Here is a 22,821-nt window from a genome sequence, read left to right as displayed (position 1 = left end):
TATATTAGATTCCCAGTGGCTAAATGTTTACATCAAGTTGACCATCCCTTTAAACAATCTGGAAGATTCCAGAAATTGATGTAATGACTTTTAGAAAATTCTGTTTGGCCACTGGTCATTAGTAGGAGTTAACTGCTAATTGGGAACGCACATATGGCTGTATGAAAGGTCTTGTTAGAAGCAATTTCCAAACAAATGAATATACAAAAAGCAGCTGTACAAACACACACACACGCACACACACATTTTCTAAGCTGCTTATCCTTCTGGGTCGCGGGGGGAGCTGGAGCATATCACAGCAGTCATTGGGTGGAAGGCAGGATACACCCTCTATGGGTCAACAGTCCACACCTAAGGGCAATCTAGCATGCCCAACTGGCCTGACTTCAAATCAAATTTATTTGTAGCTCTTTTTACAACTAATGTTGTCACAAAGCAGCTTCACAGAATTCCAGAAAAGACAAAGTTTTAACAAGAATGTAAAACCCCCAGGTGAGCAAGCCAGGGATGACAGTGGCAAGGAGAAACTCCCTCAGAGCTGAGGAAGAAACCTTGGGAGGAACCAAGGTTCAAAACGGTAGACTCACCCTCCTCTGGTCAGACTACCTACAGAGTTATTATACCACTAATATTAATAGTAGTAGTAGACTTCATATCTTTGGACTTTGGGAGGAAACCCACAGGAGAACATGCAAACTCCACACAGAAATGGCCAAACCTAGGCTGTGAGGTAGCAGCGCTACCCCACCGCCCCTGCTGTTGTTTTCAAACATAAAAATCTTGGCAACACACAGACCCTGCATTGCCCATCCCAGCCTTTACTGGACTTTGGTCTGGAGTGTTTCATTGAACTAAAGCATGACTTTCAAAACCTTAACAGATTTTAAAACAGATGCATAACACACTTAATATCCATCTTTAACTCACTTTCCTGGACACTAGATGTTAAGGCATAAAGAGGGTACAATACACAGAACAGGTTTCAACAATTAAAAAGCAATCACAATCCCAGATCTCCCCTGTTATCACGTAATAAAAAACCGCTAAACTGGACTGGACTTGTTGTTGCTTTTATGTAAGCAGAAGAAGTAAAATGGAAACATAAACTGGGGCTGAAATGCAGATATCGCACTCAGAGCTGGAGAAAAAATGACCACCAACTGGCTGCTGACTTTAAACTGTAAAGAAAGTGATTATTTGGCTGAACTCAACAAGCAACTTCTCTGTCTCAGTCACACAAATCTCTCTCCAGCTTTTCTCTCTCTCATTGGTTGTTACACCACTGACTATCTCAAATTACAGAACTTGTGAACTGTACTGAGTCGTAAAATTCAACTACCGTGTCACGATTGGCCCCTCCCAGTCCTGTGCATGTGCAGGTGTTTTTTGAGCATTCCTCAACTTTCCCAGTCTTTTGTTGCCCCTGTCCCAACTTCTTTGGAATGTGTTGCAGGGATCAGGACAGTCATGACTGAAACAGTCACTATCGAAACAGTCACTACCGATACACTCACTACCGAAACAGCGGTAGTGTGCGTTTACGTGTTTTGGCTCAGTCCAGCCCCCCTGTTGTCTGACTCCACCCCTGATTGTTACCACCTGTTTCCTACCTGTCCCTCGTCTTGCTTCTGTTATATAAGCCCTGTGTTTGCCCTGGTCTGTGTTGGTCTTTGTATGTTTGTAAGCCTGTTTGATCGTTCTGATTGTTTGATTCTTTTTTGTTAGTCATGTCTGCCCCCACGATCAATCCATGTTGGCTCAATGACCCAGGACTATATTGACCATGACCCTGGATTTGCCCTTAATAAAAGTCGCTTATCTCCGCATATGCGTCCGCCTCCTCGCTCCCTGTTACACACGGTTAGAATTGAAGGTTCTGTTCAGGTACATTTTTCATTCATCAAGGTACAAACAGATAAATGTTCCCTCAAAGCTCCAGCAGTGGTTTTAAGGTCTGATTGTGAAGCTTAAATCAGTTTTTCGAGATGAAAAGTTTGTATTTGTAGCTTTTCATAACCGAATATTTTAAAACAGAACAGTAGAATAAAAGTCTGGAGGCGAGGTGTGTGGAGCCTTAGAACAGATCATTTCAGTTGATTATGGTTCAGTTATGTTCCCTGACTAAAGGTACTGAGATGGAGCCTTGAGAGTTCCACCTCAGGAACAGCAAGCAAGCAAGCAAAATTTATTTATATAGTGCTTTTTACAACAGGTGTTGTCACAAAGCAGCTTTACAAAACAATCAGTATTACAGAGAGAAGAGAAAAGAAGAAAGAAAATCCGTGTCCGAGCCCCCATGAGCAAGCCAGCGGCGACGGTGGCAAGGAAAAACTCCCTAAAAGAGGAAGAAACCTTGAGAGGAACCAAGACTCAGAAGGGGAACCCATCCTCCTCTGGTCGACACCGGATAGCAAACATTATTAGTATGAAGTATTATAGTAAAGTGGGAAAAGAAAAGATCTGAGGGTGAGGATTGCACAGGATTGAATAGGAGAGGTACTGCCCCAGCGACAAGAATGGAACAGTTTACTACCTTTTTTCTGAGAGTGAACCAGACCTTCTGGTCAATCACCTCACACTATCAATCACTTCCGATCGAGTTCCCAACCAAAATAAAGGCCACAGGTTGTGAACAATTTGATCAAAGAGGCAAACTGGCGTTAAGATTTGGTGTACACTCTTAAAAAACCATGGTTCTTCAATGGTTATTTAATAAAGAAAGTGGTTCTATATAGAACCATGAACACTCAAAGACCCTTTGCATGATTAAAGCATTCTTTGCATCATGAAAGAGTTCTTCAGCTTAATGAAAAATATGCATAAATGTGCTACAGACGGTTCTACATAGAACCTTTCTATATAGCCCCCAAAAAGGGTTCTTCTATTGTTACAGGCGTCATGTTGTAACAATAGGTTCTATATCGAACAGTACATTCTCTTTCACAAGAACTCTTTCACAATTCAAAAAACCTTTAATTTGTTTCTTTGTTGTTCTCTTAAGCTGGGCCTACACTCTTACAAAATGGTTCTTCAAGGGTTCTTTAGTAAGGAAAATGGTTCTAGATAAAAGTATGAACACTCAAAGAACCTCTTGCATGATTAAAGGGTTCACTGCATCATGAAAGCGTTCTTCAGATAGATGGAGAAAGTACTGTAGATGGTTCTATATAGAATTTATTGTTACAACATCAAGCTTCGAACTATAGAAGAACCTTTTTGGGTGATACATAGAACCCTTTTCAAAAAGGTTTGATATAAAACCATCTAAAGCACACTGTCTATCAGTTTGAAGAACCCTTTGAAGATGCAAAGACACCTTTACACCCTTAAAAATGTTCTTTGAGTGTTCATGCTTCTATATAGAACCGCTTTCTTTACTGAATAACCCTTGAAGAGCCATCATTTTTAAGAGTGTAGGCCTGGCTTAAGACAACAACAAAGAAACTGGTGAAGGAACGAAGAAGGAAGAAGCTCCTATTCCAAGACCAGTGTAAGAAAGCCAGACTGCAGTTTGCCAGAGGTCACCAAGACAGAGACCCAGCGTTCTAGAGGAGTGTTCTCTGCTCTATTTGACCCAGACTCATCAAGTTATCAGTCTCCGGGCACAAATGTTTGGTGGACACAATACATGGATACATTTTTTGGTGGTGAGGGATCTTTTTTAGGTTAAATGTGGGCACAATGGTAACATACTAACCGCTCTGTTGGGTACATCAGGTTATGTAAGTGGTTCTAGAAAGAAACCTCTTGGAAGACATATTTCTGCTAAGTATGGCAGCTTAATGTAAAGTTCTATTACTCATCATTTATATATTATTACTCAGAAGCAAACTTGGGCCCACTTCATCACTTGCCCTGACCACTTAGTCCTCAGCCCTGTGTTTTGTGCGTTCATGTCTAGGGAGTAGGGTGTCCCAATTTTAGTTGAGGTAGAGGGGCTAAGTGTTAGAGCTACACGGACCTCCAAATGGAGGTTTTTCAGAGACTCCAAAGTTTTACGAGAAAAAAGAAAAACTGGCAAGAAGGCTGAACAAGAGACCAAACAAACCCACAAATGTGAGAATTTTCAGCAGTTCTGATGCCTGAAGAGGCAGAATGTAACTGCTACACCATTTAAGGTGGAACGGGAAAATCTGAATAAGAATCTGGCGAATATCTGACCTCAGCTTCATATCACTGAAGAATGGGGGGGGTGATAATAAATAACTGCCCCCCTCTTTGAAGGCATATGATCCCTAAATGTACCTAAAGCCCAACAGTGAGGAGCTGAACTTTACCCTCCTCTGCTGTCACTGCAGACAGGCAAGGTCGCCTACAGAGCAGCGCTAGTTTTTATTTGAGGGTCCCTTTCAGAGGGAAGATCTCAACCACTGCCCCACATAACTCAGTTCTAAGAGGTCAGGGTGGCACTCAAAAACAAGGAGCAGGGGTGAAAAGAAGAAATGGGATTGGGCCTTGCTGTGTTGACCTGTTGTTTGGTTGCATAAAGACAGCAACAAGATGACAATACATTTTCTCAACATGCTACAACATGAAATGAGGTTGTCTTATTGCTGACAGCAGTGCAGTCATATTTCTGCATAATCCAGTACTAAGCTACTTCAGTAAAAACAAAAGTAAAACAAGCGCACACACATTTACAACAACAGAGCCCAACAACCCAACAACCAGTGCAACACTTCCTTGTGAAGCATGCAGTCACTCTTCACACGCACATTTACCCCAGAGAAAACCACATCGGTTAAAGCGAGTCACCCGAAATACACAACGTAACAAAAATACCAGCAAACCTAAAAACCAAAACCATCAAGCACAGTAAAACTAGTACAGTGTCATGGTGGGCGTGGATTTTCTTTCTCATTTATATCTCACTGTTAGCGTACACATCTGCTGACAATGACGCAGCAACTTTTTATGACTGAACACTTTTTAACACTTTTAACATTTTTACTTGCGTTTGCCTTTAAAAACAGGCTGCTCTACTGTAATGTTTCAGGCCTTTTTTACAGCTCCCCCAGGCACTTTTAAATATCTGGAGCTCCACATTCCTTCATGAAGTACTTTCACAGGAACGCTAGCATGATGTTACAAAAGCTTGACCAAGACAATGGAGGATGGACGAGTGGTTGCTAAGCAGTGATTGGAGGAGAAAATGAAGCAGTAATTTAGAAATGATGTGGAGAGGCACCATTATGATTGACCATTATGATTGGCTGCAAAGTTGAAATGAATCCTTTTTTTTGCTGGTTACTAAAGTTCCCACCCCAAAATCAAGACAAAATCAGCTGCTTAAATTTTCTCACAGTTGAGACACTGGGGGGCCCCTGTTGGCAATTAACACACACATACATTACACGGGACATTCTGGGCTTGGTTTGGCCATATCGATCAACGCTGTGTATGGAGGTTATGAGGTTTTCAATCCAAACACCACCATCCCAACTGTGAAACATGGTGGTGGCAGCACTGTGTTGTGGGAAAAGGTACTAGTGCTCCCGAGAAAACAGGAAAAAGGCAATGAAATAAAAAAAAATTAGAGTGAACACCACAAAATCCTCACTGAAATCTTGTAGAGAATTGGACTGAACTGAAAAAGGCTCACAAACCTGATGTGAGTTTCCTGCAAAGTATTGTGAGAAGCTTGTGGAAGGCCTCCCCAAAAGCTTGATTCAGGTTAAGCAATTAAAATGCATTGTCACCACACACCTATGAAATGGATACATTTAGACCCAGTGAACATCTGACTTCTTATGGAGGACAGAGAACCAGCCCTGTGACCAGTAGGTCACCGGTTTGATCCCCTGAGCTGACAGTATGTGACTGAAGTGCCCTTGAGCAAGACACCTAACCTCCAACTGCTCCCTGGGCGCCATAGATAGGGCTGCCCACTGCGCTGGGCACGTGTGCCCCCAAGTGTGTGTGCATTCACTAGTGTGTATGTGGTGTTTCACTGCATGGATGGGTTAGAATGCGGAGGTGAAACTTCCCTGATGTGGGACTAATAAGGGTCCCTTAACAAGAAGTTATTTAGGTGAGGTGTATGTAGATTTTTTGGCCTCAACTCTAAAAGCTCAGCTGCAAAAACAGCCCTTTATAAACCCACTGTTTGGGTAAAAACATGTCCTTTTCAGCCTGCAACAGTTTTGCCCCGCCTATTTAAGTTGAAGTTATAAGGAGTGTGCCAGCAGACGGCTATTTGAATGAGAGCTGCCAATCAATACAGAGCCCATTTACATATATCAGTCTAAATCAGTCTTTATGGCTAAGGCATAAAGGAAGAATTGTAAGTGAGGAAGGAAACTTTAAACCGAATTATGACTCGTTTTTGGTGCATAAAAGTACATGTCAAGCACGGATGCAAACAAAACACAAGAAAAATGTTGATTAAGGTCTTTCACTTCGCTTATATAACATCTCTGCGTCAGTGTGTCCCGTCGTAACGTCTGAAATGTTGATTACAGAAAGCATTCGTGGCAGCATTACTAATCTAATGGACTCCTTAATGAAAACACAGAGACTTTTTCTGGACAGCAATGGCTTAGAAATGGACAATGGCTCCGCAGTGCAGCGCTCCGGACATCAACACTGTTTCTGAAGCCGTGAATCTGCAGATGCTCTCACATCAACAAAACGTCGAGTTTCTGTAAATTTGTGGCGGTGATCATGCAGTTTTCGTCCATTGCAGCGTCACTCTGATGAAACCGGTGAGTGATCTGTGTTGTAAACATGCAGATAGAGACACGTCATGCAAACAGAGACTGCGACGAGCCGGAAAGGTGGTCAATGGTTTGGGGTGAACAGCTCAAAATGCTCTGCTAAAAATGGACATGGACTTACAGGCTTCAACTGAAGCCCTGTTCTGCATTTTAACATCAACCGAACATCGCTGGACATCAAGTGAACCCTCGGCTGTTCTTACTTCACTGTTTCTGTGATGTCATGAAAACCAGCACATTTGCATATATCCCCCGATTAAGCCTACAGCAGTTTAGCTCTGCCCACTCACGCTAAAATGATAAGGAGGGTTTCAACCTGGACCTCATGTCCGAAGCACAATACAGCACAGCCCAACCACATAAAAGCTATAAAAGGATGATACTACTTAAGAGAAAATGCAGATGGGTATTTTTCAGCTAAAAAAGTTAAACATCTGCGTTATCTGTTGAAAGACCGTTATTCCAAACGTTCTGGGGAACGGCCAGGTGTTCTTCAGCGAACATGAAACGAGAAACAGTGGTTTTATAGGACAGCAGTGGTTTCCTCTGTGGTGACCTCCTATAAATATCACTTTTGTTCATGTTTTATTTCTTATAGTTCAGTGCTGTGCAAATAAGTAATTGAATGGAAACGTCCATTTTTGTGTCCTTAGCATTTATAGATATATTACACTTGAAAAACATGTTAGGGATACAATTTATGTACATTTTTAAAATAAAACAACACATTATTTTACCGATTACACCTTCTTGACCATGAATTTAGCTATATTGGTTTTTAAAACAATTCCAAGCACCACAGAGAAGCTCGTCGCCACAGTCAAGTGGAAAGGATGAAGCCATCTTTCCAGGAAAAAAACACGCTTTTCTGCACTTTTAACTGCAATAATCTATACATGACTATGAAATATTTGATTTGACATTTAAAAAATGATTTATATTATAAAATATGTAAGGAAAGCCCCCCATGGGTCATGTCACTGGTGTTACTGCATTAAAAAAATCCCTTGAATTAAAATAAGTCACACTGATGACGTCACTCGACTTCCTTTCACCTGTTTTCTGAGGATCTATGAAGAAATGCTCATGGTGAGTCTTTCAGTTCTCAGAGATTATCTCATTTAGCTCATGATTTCATATGAAGCTTTTAGCTGAAGTCACTGGAGTGACCAACTTAATTCTGAGGTGACTGTGAAAAAATAGAACACAAATGGAAAATTCCATGTTTTAGTGGATGTTCCATGATTGACAGCGTGTGGTTTGATGCTCTGCAGCAGTTATTTTGCAAAATGCATTTTCATTTAAAAAAATGTCTCCGGTGTTTCCTTTATTATATGTAACACTAATGACTATCAGTAACACCAGTGACTCCTATGGAGAGATAGAAAAAAAAATGGACGTTTCTGTAGAATGACCCAAACGGTTTACACTATTCATCTGGGCAGTAAGCATTTGCTTAGAAAAACACTAATATTACAGTAAATACAAGTAATATTAATACAATAAGTGGACATTTTACATTAGCCAATGAGTTAATATAATCATTTCCAATTTGTTCCTCAAACTAGCTCACAAGATATCAACTTCAGTTTTGAATATAAGATATCCTTCTTACGTTTTACTGTATTTATGTTTATTTGCATTTAAACTAATGACATACACCGATCAGACATAACATTATGACCACCTCCTTGTGTCTCCACTCATTGTCCATTTTATCAGCTCCACTTACTGTATAGGTGCACTTTGTAGTTCTACAGTTACAGACTGTAGTCCATCTGTTTCTCTGATACTTTGTTAGCCCCCTTTTACCCTGTTCTTCAGTGGTCAGGACCCCCATAGACCCTCACAGAGCAGGTACTATTTGGGCAGTAGATCATTCTGGTGGTGGTGTGTTAGTGTGTGTTGTGCTGGTGTGAGTGGATCAGACACAGCAGTGCTGCTGGAGTTTTTAACCACTGTGTCCACTCACTGTCCACTCTATTAGACAATCCTACCTTGTCTGTCCACCTTGTAGATGTAAAGTCAGAGACGATAGCTGATCTGCTGCTGCAGTTTGTGTCTGTCATCCTCTGGTCCTTCATCAGTGGTCACAGGACGCTGTCGGCTGGGTATTTTTGGTTGGTGGACTATTCTCAGTCCAGCAGTGACACCGAGGTGTTTAAAAACTCCAGCAGGACTGCTGTGTTTGATCCACTCAGACCAGTGCAACACACACTAACACACCACCACAAGTAGTACGTGCTCTGTGAGGGTCCATGGGGCGTCCTGACCACTGAACAGGGTAAAAGGGGGCTAACAAAGTGCACCTATATAGGAAGTGGAGCTGATAAAATGGACAATGAGAAACAAGAAGGTGGTTATAATGTTATGCCTGATCAGTGTATAGTTTTACAGGCAGAAGCACACATGCTGCTGAAATAAAAGGTTCTAAATAATGTGCTTAGGTGTGAGGCTTTTGACCAGTACTAGGAGACACATAGACAGACATTATGAATTGTGAGAGGCGCCTGCAGATTCCTAGCTGTCTCCGATTTGGCTGTAAGGTACCAAAAGAGTAACACAAGCGACACAGGAATGATAATTGGCTGCAACAAACACAAGAATGGGATGCTGTACTGGCAGCTCAGTGCTTTGCTTCGTTTTAAAGTAACAATTTTTACACCATGCCTTTGTACTGATCTTTGTAGAGAGAAAAGCAATGGTGAGAGAAAACATCTGCCTGACTGGACTAACAGAGGTTTAAATACCTTTGTAAGCATTTTCAGTTTTATGAGCTTCAACAATATTTCTCCTAAAGACTTCTTTAAAACTCCTTCATTGGCACTTATTAAGGAAAAAAGCAACGCTTGCTCCAAAGGTGAATATGCCAAGTGGCACTTGGGAATTTTGTTGGGAAGAGCAGATAACCAAATTCATGTGATTTTTATATATGGTGAACTACACCTGAGCTGACTGGATTGAAATGGACTCCAATCACTCTCCCTTCTAGAGGTCATTATCCTTTTCCTGCCCTGGCTTCATTGTTTAAGCCTAGGTTTTTCAACTTCACCACTTCAACAGCGGTCACAACCCAAATGTTTAGAAGAGCCATTTAGTCCAACAAAAGTCAATCCACCTTGAGAGCCACAACATTTTATGTTCATTTTATTGAAGTAAAGTTTTACCATCTTGGCTGTAAATGTGTCTCTGTATGTCCTGATGCACTAGTACAGGATAAAAAATACAATATAAATGAAATCACAGACTCCACTTTCACTTTGCTTTTCTCGCATCTCCAGCAGGAAATATCTTCTCAAAAGTAGAACAGTTTCTTGGAAAATGTCTCTCAATGTTTGACTTTTTACGAGACTGATGTCGCTTCTCATTCACCAGATTCTTGATCGAATTGTCCCGTTCCACCTTAACTTGTGCTTGACATGCCAGGATGGAACTGCTGCACCATTTAAGGTGGAAAAGGAAAATAAGAACAAGAAGTTGGCGAACAAGGAGTGATTAATGCTTCGCCAATTTTTAGTGTTTGACAGTTTCTCACTGCAGGTTAAATGTATCAGGAAACCAGTTGGACTGATTATAAACACAAATAAGTCCATTCGTCTCCAAATTTTATTTATATAATACAAAATGATCGATGTTTGTCTTAAATCTCTCTCTTTGCCATTTCATTAGCTACTAGTGAGATGAGACTGTTGTCTGTGTTGCTATGGTGCATATGCATAGTCTGCGCTGATCTTCAGGGTTAAAGGGTGAATCAGCAGTTCTACATTAACTCCAGAGTTTAAGACCATTTACCGTTAACCTGTGTTGATTGATCCGCACAGCTTTATTTTACTGTAAAGGTGGATTATTTTATTATTACCTACTAATATAATTCAGCTGTGGAGCCGCAACATTACAGTAGAAGAGCCGCATGTTGCCGACCCTTGCAGTAAACCAAAACTGAGAAGAAGCCAGTGGTCTGTAATGGGCTGGTCATTTAGCTTTGTTATAAAAATCAGTCAAAAAGTGATAAAGTTAATAACAAGAGAGAAATCGAAAATGTTTTGTTTGCTTCTTGCCTTTGGAAACAAAACATGACCCTCGCGAGAGGTGAGAACAGGATTTTACTTGAATTCTGCATTACATTTCTTAATGAGTGCTTGGATCCTTATTCTGAAAATCACATTGGGCCTCATTCACCAACCGTTCTTAAGTAGAAACCTACTTATGCAGTTTTCACAAAGATTCTGACATTTACCAGTGTTTTCTTATGTGGGATTTGTTCTTAGGTAAGAACAGAATCTACTGTCACGATTGGCCCCTCCCAGTCCTGTCCATGTGTTCGTGTTGTGTTTTGATCTTCCATGTACATTTTTTTTGGTTTCCTAGTCCTGCCCCTTGTTTTGGTGACTCCTCCCCTGATTATTCCCACCTGTGTTTCCACCTGTGTCTTGTGAACCCTCATTAGCCCTCTTGTATTTAAGCCCTGTGTTTTCATTAGTCTAGTGCTGGTCTTTGTTTGATTTGTACTGTTGTTGTTATCTGCTGTATTGGTTGTGTTATTTGTACTAGTCTTTGTACTGTTCTCCTTGTTGGATTCTGGTGTCTGTCATGTCTGTCCCCCGATCAATCCGTGCTGGATCTCTGACCCTGGACCGTCTTGACTATGACCCTGCATTTGCCCATAATAAATCTTGCTTATCTCCGCATATGTGTCCGCCTCCTTGCTCCCTGTTACATCTACAAGCATCCAAGAGCACAAAGGTGAGGACAGTTCTGTGCTTTAAGGACAATGTCATGAATCTGACATAGACTTTTCTGAGGACCTTTATCAAGAACACATTTAAGAACAAAGTCAGGAAGATAGTGGTGAATGAGGCTCATTAATATTTGGAGCATGTTTTAGTCAGACAGAACAAATATGCTTGGTCTAAACTCTATTATTTCTGAAAAGTTTCAGAGCAGCCCCTGCGCTGTACTAACACTGCATGGAGCAAACTTCTCTGATACCACTTTAAAAACATGTTATTACGGGTCAAACTAGTCCTTGAGTCCGGCACAGATTGAATATTTTCCTGCTCATCAGATAATGTCCAGGTTAAGCAGAGTGTTGGATCTTATACCAACTGTCACCAAAGAAGCAACACTTGTGACCCAGGATGGCATTGTGCTGCAAAAATACACAAGAATTGGACACTTGAGTGGAAGTTATTATTTGTTTCAGAGCAGCCCCTGCACTGCACTAACACTGCACAGAAATAACTTCTCCGATACAGCGTTGAACACCAGTGATTGTAAATGTGCTGTAATAAACAGATCTGTTGTTTGTTCTAAAAATGTTGTAAATCTATTTATAAAGCTGGGGCATTGAGGCTGGGCGCAAGGGTGAGCTGTCTTTTAAGTCAAATAAGAGAAAAAATTTTTACAGAATCCAGAAACTGTGTAGCTGAGTTGGGTAGAGCAGATAAGCCCCTGATGAAAAATAACAGAAAGTAAACAGAGCAAAACAAAACTAAACACAAAGAAAGACAAACTTAAAACCTGAAGCAAGACTGAAGAACAACAGAAGCGGAGTTTAACAAACAAAGGGATCATGAGCCCATGAACATCGAACAGCAGTATAAACAATGCAAGACAAAGAGACAAAGCAAACACAAGGGTATAAATACACTGAGGGGAAACAAGGAACACACGAGACTAATAATGTGATGAGGCTATAAACTACAGATGGGTGAGACAGATGACAAGAAGGCAACACTGGGGAGAAGACAAAGACTGGAACAACAGCAACAAAAGCACATGGCCTACATAAACAAAAGCACATGGAACAAGAAAACAAAGGCATGTTGGTACTTGGATACGCATCATATACCTCAGTACTATCTGATGCATCTCTGCACTTTTAGCTTCAATGGCCAGTGCAGTTTTGCACTCTGATGCGAGATGCTATGAATTTCTAGCATGAATTTTTATAATTTTTCCACATGTTAACAATAACTCTACTTTTAAAAGGCCTTGGCTGGTGAAATGTGGTGTACTTTACTGTTAGGCTACATTTGTTTTGGCTTAAAAAAGCTCAACACTAAATAACAAACTGTACAATACCAATACTTGAATACTTGAGTAACAAATACTCAAGTATTCAAATCATTTGGTCCAATCCAACAAAATACCTACATTTAGAGTACATTATTAATTTCAAATAGTATTTATTCTGTATGTGTGTTCAATGTTAGGACAGATCAGATGTACATTATTTGTGATACAATCAAACTAATGTTAGCGTGGTGGCAAATTGATAATTGTTTCCAAACAGTCAAGTAATTTTCAATTAGCTACAACAAACAGTAGTGTAGCAATTTATAGAAGCTCAAAATGATACAGCAACAAAATGTAAATTCAGCCTGAGTGGGATTTTCGCCAAAGTTCTGTAAAGCTTGTCCAACCTCACAACACTGTGATAAAGGGACATATTTGTGGATGGAGCTTGGAAAAGAGCTTGGAAAAGACAAATGCAAAAAGGTTTGTGTACTTTCCTACTAACTTTAATACCATGCCACATCTGCATCTTCACCTTTATTAGTCAATGCTATCTAACCTGACCCAGTCAGTCAAGGACATGTGAAGACAGTGGTTAGCTTATTATGGGTGAAACTAGTCCTACAGTCCTGCTCAAGCACACCTGACTCAACAGACAACGTCCAGGTTTAGCATAATGCTGGACCTCATACCAAGTGTCACCGAAGAAGCAGGGCCCGTGACCTGGGATGGCAACGTGCTGCAAAAATAGACAAGAATTGGACGCTTGAGCGGGAGGTCATCACTTCACAGTGACCGAATGCTCTTCATAGTTTTGAAAGAGGCTCATCACTCATGTGTTCATGACCAATTCATGACTATATTGCAGCATGTTCAGGAAATGTTTTGACATTGTAGTTTTAGGTGATGTGCTCTTCAGCATTTATTGCACTGGGTTCATTTTGCTATGTACTCTTATTGTACAGGGTGGGACTACGAACCACCTCAGAGGTGTGTGTATATTTGTGTGAGGTGAGAGCTAAGAGAGCGAGAGGGAGAGACAGAGAGAGACAGAGGGAGAGAGAGAAAGAGAGTGGGAAACATGAGCCGATTAGAGAGCTCTGTTAGAAAAAAACTGGCTGTGGCCAACACAACTGGACAACTGGAGAGGAAAGCACCATGACTTCTGCGAACATAATTAGTGCGTTTACAAGCACTCAATAATCCGATCATAATCTGATTTCTGCAGTTAACTGATTAATCAAATGCAATCACACAAACAAAACACTCTGATTTCTTAGATCAAAGTAAAGTCTAGAAATCTGATTAAGAAATCTGATAAAGACGCTGGATTTTAGCTCAGTAATCAGATTTCTCAGGGCTGTAAACTCTTACTCTCATTTCTTTCAGATTTCTCAGTGCTGTGAACTCTTACTCTGATTTCTTTCAGATTTCTCAGTGCTGTGAACTCTTACTCTGATTTCTTTCAGCTGTGAACTCTTACTCTGATTTCTTTCAGATTTCTCAGTGCTATGAACTCTTACTCTGATTTCTTTCAGGTTTCTCAGTGCTATGAACTCTTACTCTGATTTCTTTCAGATTTCTCAGTGCTTTGAACTCTTACTATGATTTCTTTCAGGTTTCTCAGTGCTGTGAACTCTTACTCTGATTTCTTTCAGATTTCTCAGTACTGTAAACTTTTACTCTGATGCAGTGTTTTTCATTAAAAAACCTCCGGCATGAAGTTCCTCCTTCTGCAGGTTTATTGGCTGGTTTCAAAGCAGAAATCTGATTATTGCGTGATTCAGGTAGACCTGGAGTTTCCCTCTTTTCTGTTTACTCAAGTTCATGTAAACACGCTGATCTGATTACTTACAAAATCTGATTTTATGCAGTTATTGTATTATTAACTTAATATAAACACACTCAATGTCCCTTCTAATGTTACAATATTAATAATCTTCCACAATCAGTTGATGTCCAAAACATCTCAGACAGCCAACCTGCAGGTTCTAATGAAGAAAAGGGATACAAAGTAAAAAGGATTGTCACTTTTTACTCAAGCCTGTCTGATACAGCGTTTGGCTGACATCGGGTGATACTCAGAGCTGGATTTGAGGTTGGATGTGAGGCGTTGCCAAAGATGCTAAAAAAACATCTTCATTATCTGTTTTCATTCCACGCATATGTGAGATTTCGGCATTCATGTCAGACTAAGAGGTTCAAATCAGGACGAGCTCATCTACAGAAGAGGTGTTTATCACATGCTTTCACTTTCATTGGTCTTGCTGCGGAGTGATTAGTATGACATGTTCAGGATTTGCCCGATGTGTAGTTTTCCTGCCACATTGGGGTAGTTTGGAAACGTAGACACAGAAGAAAACAATAACATTTTAGCTTCTGTTAGACAGCCTTTAAGCAAAGTTTGGGAAGGCGATTTGTGGTGAAATTGGCAACCCATCCCCCTGTTGAGAAATATAGCAAGATCTGAGGACTGAAAACCGGTTTGGTAACCAGTGAAAAGTGAAGTTAATACATTTGAAAATTGGAGTTTATAATCTTCAGGGATTGTCTGAATATTTAACTAAATAATAAAAAAAATATTATTAAAAAGTCTGAATTGACTATTCAGACTATTAAGCAGCTGCTTGTAAATAAAATGTGTTACACAGTTCTGGTCCACAGACGGAAATTGAAATAATATGCAGAGAAAATGCATATTAATTCATTTCTAATCACACAGAAAAGTGGAGAAAGAATTTTTTATATGTAAATATAAACGTGTAACATCAACACAGTTGCTGTCTTTCAGTTTCCTTTATTCATATGAAACCAACACATTTAAATCACACGGTTCACTGCTTAGTGCTATTAGAATTAAAATTAATTCATATTAATCAACTACACACTTTAAAAAGGTGGTTCTTTGGGGTTATTTAGCAAAGGCAATGGTTCTATTTAGAGCCATGAGTTCTAGATGGATCTGAGCATGGTGAAACGGTTCTCTAGACTGATGGTGAACATGTTGTATGTAGCTGCTGTCAGAAGAAAATCTCATGTCTCCATTTTTGTCATTTTTCAGTTTTTGGCGTGGTCTGAAAATGCCTGTTGCTCTTTATATTATATCTAAATTTCATGATGAATGGACCAAGAGAAATGGCCCAAAATGACTTGGAAAAAGGTCTGGTTCCATTGACTTACATTAAAAGTGAAATAAGTTTTTTCCTTCTCGTGTAAAGTTACCAATAGCAATAGGGTTAAATATACTCTAAAGGTGCTAAACTGTCTCTGGGGCAGGACCCCTCTTGTCACTGGGGTGGGACCCTCAAGGGTCCATCTCAGTACCTTTAGTCAGGGAATATAACTGAACCATAATCCACTGAAATGATCTGTTCTAAGCTGTCCTGACTCCACACACCCCGTCTCGCCTCCAGGCTTTTATTCTACGGTTCTGTTTTAAAACATTCGGTTATGAAAAGGTACAAATACCAACTTTTCACCTGGAAAACCTGATTTAAGCTTCACAATCAGAACTTAAAACCACTCTAGAACCTTCAAGGGAACATTTAGACTGTTTGTACCTTGATGAACGAAAAACGTACCTGAACAGAACCTTCATTTCTAACAGAGTGTAGCACCAAAAAAGGTTCCGCTTTCATTACGATGTCAAGCTTGCACCAACAGCAGAACCCTTCCATGTAGAACAACATACAACACGCTCACCATCAAAGAGCCTTCTCACCATGCAAAGAGCCATCTAGCCATGAAATGGTTCTATACAGAGTTCAGAACCACTCTCTTTACTAAAGAACCCTTTTAGAACCACTTTTTTTTAACTGTGAGTGGGCACTGACCTGATCTGACCCCAGAAACCGTTCCTGTTAAAATGAGCTCATTTTTAAAGCTTAAAGGAAGAAATATCGGAGTATCGATATCGGCCGATACTCACGGTTTCAATATCGCGTCAGTTCAGCCCATTAATACAGTTCACTCGTCGCTGTTCAAGCTGTTTGGCCAAAATGAAGATGAAAAAGGAGGTTTGTTCCACCAGCAAGCTAAAAAAGGTCCACTGTAGTTCAGACGGAGATCATGAAGTCTGTATGTGCTGTCTTTGGTCTGTTTGAGTCACAGTAAATGTGCTGTGTAGCCAAAGGAACCTAATGAAACACTTTATCTCGACTGCTTACCTTGTTTTTTCTTCTCTGGTGTGTGTGAATGGAGGTGTGAGGGGTCAGTCTGGGTCCAGCAGCGCTCCCGTTCAGCTCATCTGGTCAGCAGGGTAGCCTCCCTCTGGTCTGTATGAACGCTTGGCTGGACTTTCACTGCGTTTTGACTCTCAGAGCCACACACTTTCACTGGAGCTCCTCGCGTTCACGCGCTGCTCGAGCACGCGCACTCACTCACTCACTCACTCCCTCGCGAACCTCACACACGTACGCGCGCGCAAGCACAAAGGAGGTGAAGTTCTGTCGCAGGTAAAAATCACCAAATCCAAAACTTCGTTTTCCCGAGAAAAATCACTAAAACTGCGTTTTTAAACGTTCTTCCTGTAAGCGGCTGAGCTGAGCGCTCCAGAGCGCAGACGGTCTGTAAGGGAGCGTCTGAAAAGTGCAGGGCAGTGAACGAGGACGGTTTCTACACCAGCCTAATACAAGCTCAGATACTATAAACATCACGTGTCTTTCAAGGCAGCAGCGCCCCGCTGCTCTGCTACAAGGGCCTGTTCCGCAGAACGCCTTTGTTGAGGTTTCAAGGATTTTTTGTTGATCTAACTGCTGTTTTGTTAAGCACAGGGTCAGATTAAGACCTTCCGTGTCCCCTGAGCATTAGAGATGTCCATCACCACAAACATTGTAATTTCCCTGCCTGCACTGCTCCACTGATAATGATCTACGCCTGGCATTCCCAGGCCTCTGTGTCAAAGACTGACATTCCTACCACAGGGATGAAACAGACTCATCGCAGTTGTTTGATTGCAGCTGTCAATGCCACGAGCGGCAGTCGCTAGGTCTAGTGTGGGGCAGTTACTTTTTCACACAGGTGATATCGGTTTTGAATAAATCTTTCTTTATCATCTATAACTGGAATTGGAAAGATCATTTAAAAGTTGCATTTTACAGTGGGTTGCAAAAGTATTCATACCCCTTGAACTTTTCCATATTTTGTCACATTACAACCACAAACATAAATATATTTCACTGGAATTTAATGTGAAAGACCAACACAAAGTGGTATACAATTGTGAAGTGGAAAGGAAATTATACATGAATCAAAACATTTTTTACAAATAAAAAACTAATAAGTGCGACGTGCAAAAGTATTCAGCCCCCCTGAGTCAATACTTTGTGGAGCCACCTTTTGCTGCAATTACAGCTGCAAGTCTTTTAGGGTATGTCTCCACCAGCTTTGCACATCTAGTGACTGAAATTCTTGACCATTCCTCCTTGCAAAACAGCTCAAGCTCAGTCAGATTGGATGGAGAGCGTTTGTGAACAGCAGTTTTGAGATCTTGCCACAAATTCTCAATTGGGTTTAGGTCTGGACTCTGACTGGGCCATTCTAACACATGAATATTCTTTTTTTTAAACCACTCCATTGTAGCTCTGGCTTTATGTTTAGGGTCGTTGTCCTGCTGGAAGGTGAACCTCTGCCCCAGTCTCAAATCTTTTGCTGACTCCAACAGGTTTTCTTCCAAGATTGCCCTGTATTTGGCTCCATCCATCTTCCCATCAACTTTGACCAACTTCCCGGTCCCTGCTGAAGAGAAGCACCCCCAGAGCATGATGCTGCCACCACCATATTTGACAGTGGGGATGGTGTTTTCAGAGTGATGTGCAGTGTTATTTCTCCGCCACGCATAGCGTTTTGCATTGTGGCCAAAAAGTTCTATTTTGGTCTCGTCTGACCAAAGCACCTTCTTCCACATGTTTGCTGTGTCCTCAACATGGCTTCTGGCAAACTGCAAACGGGACTTCTTATGGTTTTCTTTTAACAATGGCTTTCTCCTTGCCACTCTTCCATAAAGACCACATTTGTGTAGTGCACGACTAATTGTTGTCCTGTGGACAGTTTCCCCCACCTGAGCTGTGGCTCTCTGCATTTCATCCAGAGTCACCATGGGCCTCTTGGCTGCCTCTCTGATCAGTGATCTCCTTGTTCGGCCTGTAAGTTTAGGTGGACGGCCTTGTCTTGGCAGGTTTACTGTGGTGCCATACTCTTTCCATTTCCGGATGATGGATTGAACAGTGCTCCGTGAGATGTTCAAAGCTTGGGAAATCTTTTTATAACCTAAGCCTGCTTTAAACTTCTCCAAAACCATATTCCTAACCTGTCTGGTGTGTTCTTTGGACTTCATGATGCTGTTTGCTCCCCAATATTCTCTTAACCAACATCTGAGGCCGTCACGGAGCAGCTGTATTTGTACTGAGATTAGATTACACACAGGTGGACCCTTTTGAGTCATTAGCAGTCATCAGGCAACTTCTGAATGCAATTGGTTGCACTCAGGGAAAAGGGGGCTGAATACTTTTGCACGTCGCACTTATTAGTTTTTTATTTGTAAAAAATGTTTTGATTCATGTATAATTTTCTTTCCACTTCACAATTGTATACCACTTTGTGTTGGTCTTTCACATTAAATTCCAGTGAAATATATTTATGTTTGTGGTTGTAATGTGACAAAATATGGAAAAGTTCAAGGGGTATGAATACTTTTGCAACCCACTGTATGTTTATTCATGCTGTCTCTATCTTATTTTAAAAGCAATTGGATGATCAGAAACCTTTATACATATAATTTCCAACCAAAATTGCTTGGAAAAAATTCTGGTTCCATTGACTTACATTCAAAGTACAGTAGGTTTTTTCCTTCTCCTGTAAAGTTACCATCTTGGAGATACAAGGTTTTCTTCCGACAAATGTTGAAATGTTGAAATGGAGAAATTTTATTGTTTTTTGAAAAATATTTGGCCATTTTGAATTTGATGCCAACTACATGTTCCAAAAAAGTTGGGATGGGGGCAACAAAAGCCTGGTTAAGTTGGGTAGTAATAATAATAATAATAAAAACACCTGGTAGTTGATTGACAACAGGTCATTGATTGTGTATAAAAGAGCATCTCAGAGATGCGGAGTCTTTCAAAAGTAGAGATGTGGAGGGTTCACCCCTCTGTGAAAGACTGTGCCATCAACTAGAGCAACAATTCAAGAAGAACGTTTCTCAACATAAAATAGCAAAGAACTTCTGCTTTTCATTGTCTGTGGTACATAATATCATTTAAAAGAACATCGCAGACAGACTGAGTCTTTCAGGAGTAAAGATGAGGAGGGGTTCACTACTCTGTGAAAGACTGCACGATCTCTAGTAGAAATCACTGCATGGAATCAGAAACACTTTTGAAAACCACTGTTTGGGAAGACAGTTTGTCGCTGCAACCACAAATGCAAGTTAAAACTGCACTATGTGAAGAAGAAACCAAACAAACAGGATCCAGAAATGCTGCCACCCTCTCTGGGCATAAGCCCATTTAAAATGGACAGAGGGGAAGTGGAAAGTGTCCTGTGGTCCGACGAATCAACATTTGAAATTCTTTTTTGGAAATCATGGACACTGTATTATGTATTACAATGTATTACAGCAGCATTGCTCCGTATTAAAAGAGTCCAGGGGCTAAACTGACCTGCCTGCAGTCCAGACCGGTCACCACTGAGAACATGTGGCACGTTATGAAATGAAAAATATGACAAAAGAGACCCTGAAACTGATAAAGAGCTGAAATCCTGTATCAAACAAGAACAGGAAAACATTTCACTTCCAAAACTACAGCAGCGTCTCCTCAGTTCCCAAACACTTAGAGTGCTGTTAAAAGAAGAGGTGATGAAACACAGCGGTAAACAGGCCCTGGAACGTGTTGTTAGCATCAAATTCAAAATAGGCATATATTTTTCAAAAAACAAAAATATGAGTTTCAAAATTTGATATCTTGTCTTTGTAGTGTTTTCCTTTAATTCTATTTCTGCATTTATTATTTTATAATATATATATATATATATATATATATATATATATATATATATTATATTATATTATATTATATTATATAACTCCAAGTAAATCAAATTTCTGTGAAATCAAACTGTCCACTTAGGAAGCAACACTGATTGACAATCAATTTCACAGCTGTTGTGCAAATGGAATAGACAACAGGTGGAAATTATTGGCAATTAGCAAGACACACTCAGTAAAGGAGTGGTTCTGCAGGTGGGGACCACAGACCACTTCTCAGTACTTTTCTGCTTTCTGGCTGATGTTTTGGTCACTTTTGAATGTTGGTGGTGCTTTCACACTCGTGGTAGCATGAGGCGGACTCTACAACCCACACAAGTGGCTCAGGTAGTGCAGCTCATCCAGGATGGCACATCAATGCGAGCTGTGGCAAGAAGGTTTGCTGTGTCTGTCAGCGTAGTGTCCAGAGGCTGGAGGCGCTACCAGGAGACAGGCCAGTACACCAGGAGACGTGGAGGAGGCCGTAGGAGGGCAACAACCCAGCAGCAGGACTGCTACCTCCGCCTTTGTGCAAGGAGGAACAGGAGGAGCACTGCCAGAGCCCTGCAAAATGACCTCCAGCAGGCCACAAATGTGCATGTGTCTGCACAAACGGTTAGAAACCGACTCCATGAGGATGGTATGAGGGCCCGATGTCCACAGATGGGGTTGTGCTCACAGCCCAACACCGTGCAGGATGCTTGGCATTTGCCAGAGAACACCAGGATTGGCAAATTCACCACTGGCGCCCTGTGCTCTTCACAGATGAAAGCTGGTTCACACTGAGCACATGTGACAGACGTGACAGAGTCTGGAGACGCCGTGGAGAGCGATCTGCTGCCTGCAACATCCTTCAGCATGACCGGTTTGGCAGTGGGTCAGTAATGGTGTGGGGTGGCATTTCTTTGGAGGGTCGCACAGCCCTCCATGTGCTCGCCAAAGGTAGCCTGACTGCCATTAGGTGCCGAGATGAGATCCTCAGACCCCTTGTGAGACCATATGCTGGTGCAGTTGGCCCTGGGTTCCTCCTAATGCAGGACAATGCTAGACCTCATGTGGCTGGAGTGTGTCAGCAGTTCCTGCAAGATGAAGGCATTGAAGCTATGGACTGGCCCGCCCGTTCCCCAGACCTGAATCCGATTGAGCACATCTGGGACATCATGTCTCGCTCCATCCACCAACGCCACGTTGCACCACGGACTGTCCAGGAGTTGGCAGATGCTTTAGTCCAGGTCTGGGAGGAGATCCCTCAGGAGACCATCCGTCACCTCATCAGGAGCATGCCCAGGCATTGTAGGGAGGTCATACAGGCACGTGGAGGCCACACACAATACTGCGATTATAATAAGAGCCTCATTTTGACTTGTTTTAAGGACATTACATCAAAGTTGGATCAGCCTGTAGTGTGTTTTTCCACTTTAATTTTGTGTGTGACTCCAAATCCAGGCCTCCATTGGTTAATAAATTTGATTTCTATTGATGATTTTTGTGTGATTTTGCTGTCAGCACATTCAACTTTGTACAGAACAAAGTATCCAATGAGAATATTTCATTCATTCAGATCTAGGATGTGTTATTTGAGTGTTCCCTTTATTTTTTTGAGCAGTGTATATATACATACACACACACACACACACACACACACATACACACACACACACACACACATAGTGTCGTGCAATTAAAATGGTAAGAAATTCATAACAAATCATTTAGTTTGGGATATTTTCTTCTGTATGATTTTTTTAAATGTACTTGCAGACAACTTTTTACAGAAAAAAGAGTCAATATTTTTTCATTATATATATATATATAAACATGGCTAGTGGCCAAGCTAGTGTTTAATGTGAGACCAAATATTCTTGATAGGGTTTGCCTCTGGACTCTGACCAGCCCAAACCACCAGTAAAAAAACATTACAGTTTGTGTATATATACTGTCAGGTGCATACATTGACAAGCTGACAAAGTTGTTGTTATTTTAGCGCTGTGTTCCACAGCATATTGGAGTTCAAATATTAGCTCAAATAGTGGAGGCAGCGTTGTGGGCATGTATCGCTGTCAA

General features: G+C 41.0%; 1 protein-coding gene across 2 annotated transcripts in view; it reads right to left on the bottom strand.

Moving 5' to 3' along the window:
• The window catches only part of LOC108431164 (P2Y purinoceptor 3), a 55,056-nt gene extending 37,761 nt beyond the window's left edge, over nucleotides 1–17,295 (bottom strand). For both annotated transcript variants that reach the window (XM_017704150.2, XM_017704149.2), the window contains exon 1: nucleotides 16,901–17,295. The gene's annotated coding sequence lies outside the window, so the exon portion shown is untranslated. The remainder of the gene's footprint in view (nucleotides 1–16,900) is intronic.
• Between the last annotated feature and the right edge of the window lie 5,526 nt (nucleotides 17,296–22,821).

The sequence above is a fragment of the Pygocentrus nattereri genome, chromosome 7 (assembly GCF_015220715.1).
Source record: "Pygocentrus nattereri isolate fPygNat1 chromosome 7, fPygNat1.pri, whole genome shotgun sequence".
NCBI lineage: Eukaryota > Metazoa > Chordata > Actinopteri > Characiformes > Serrasalmidae > Pygocentrus > Pygocentrus nattereri.
This window is presented reverse-complemented; position numbering and strand designations above follow the sequence as displayed.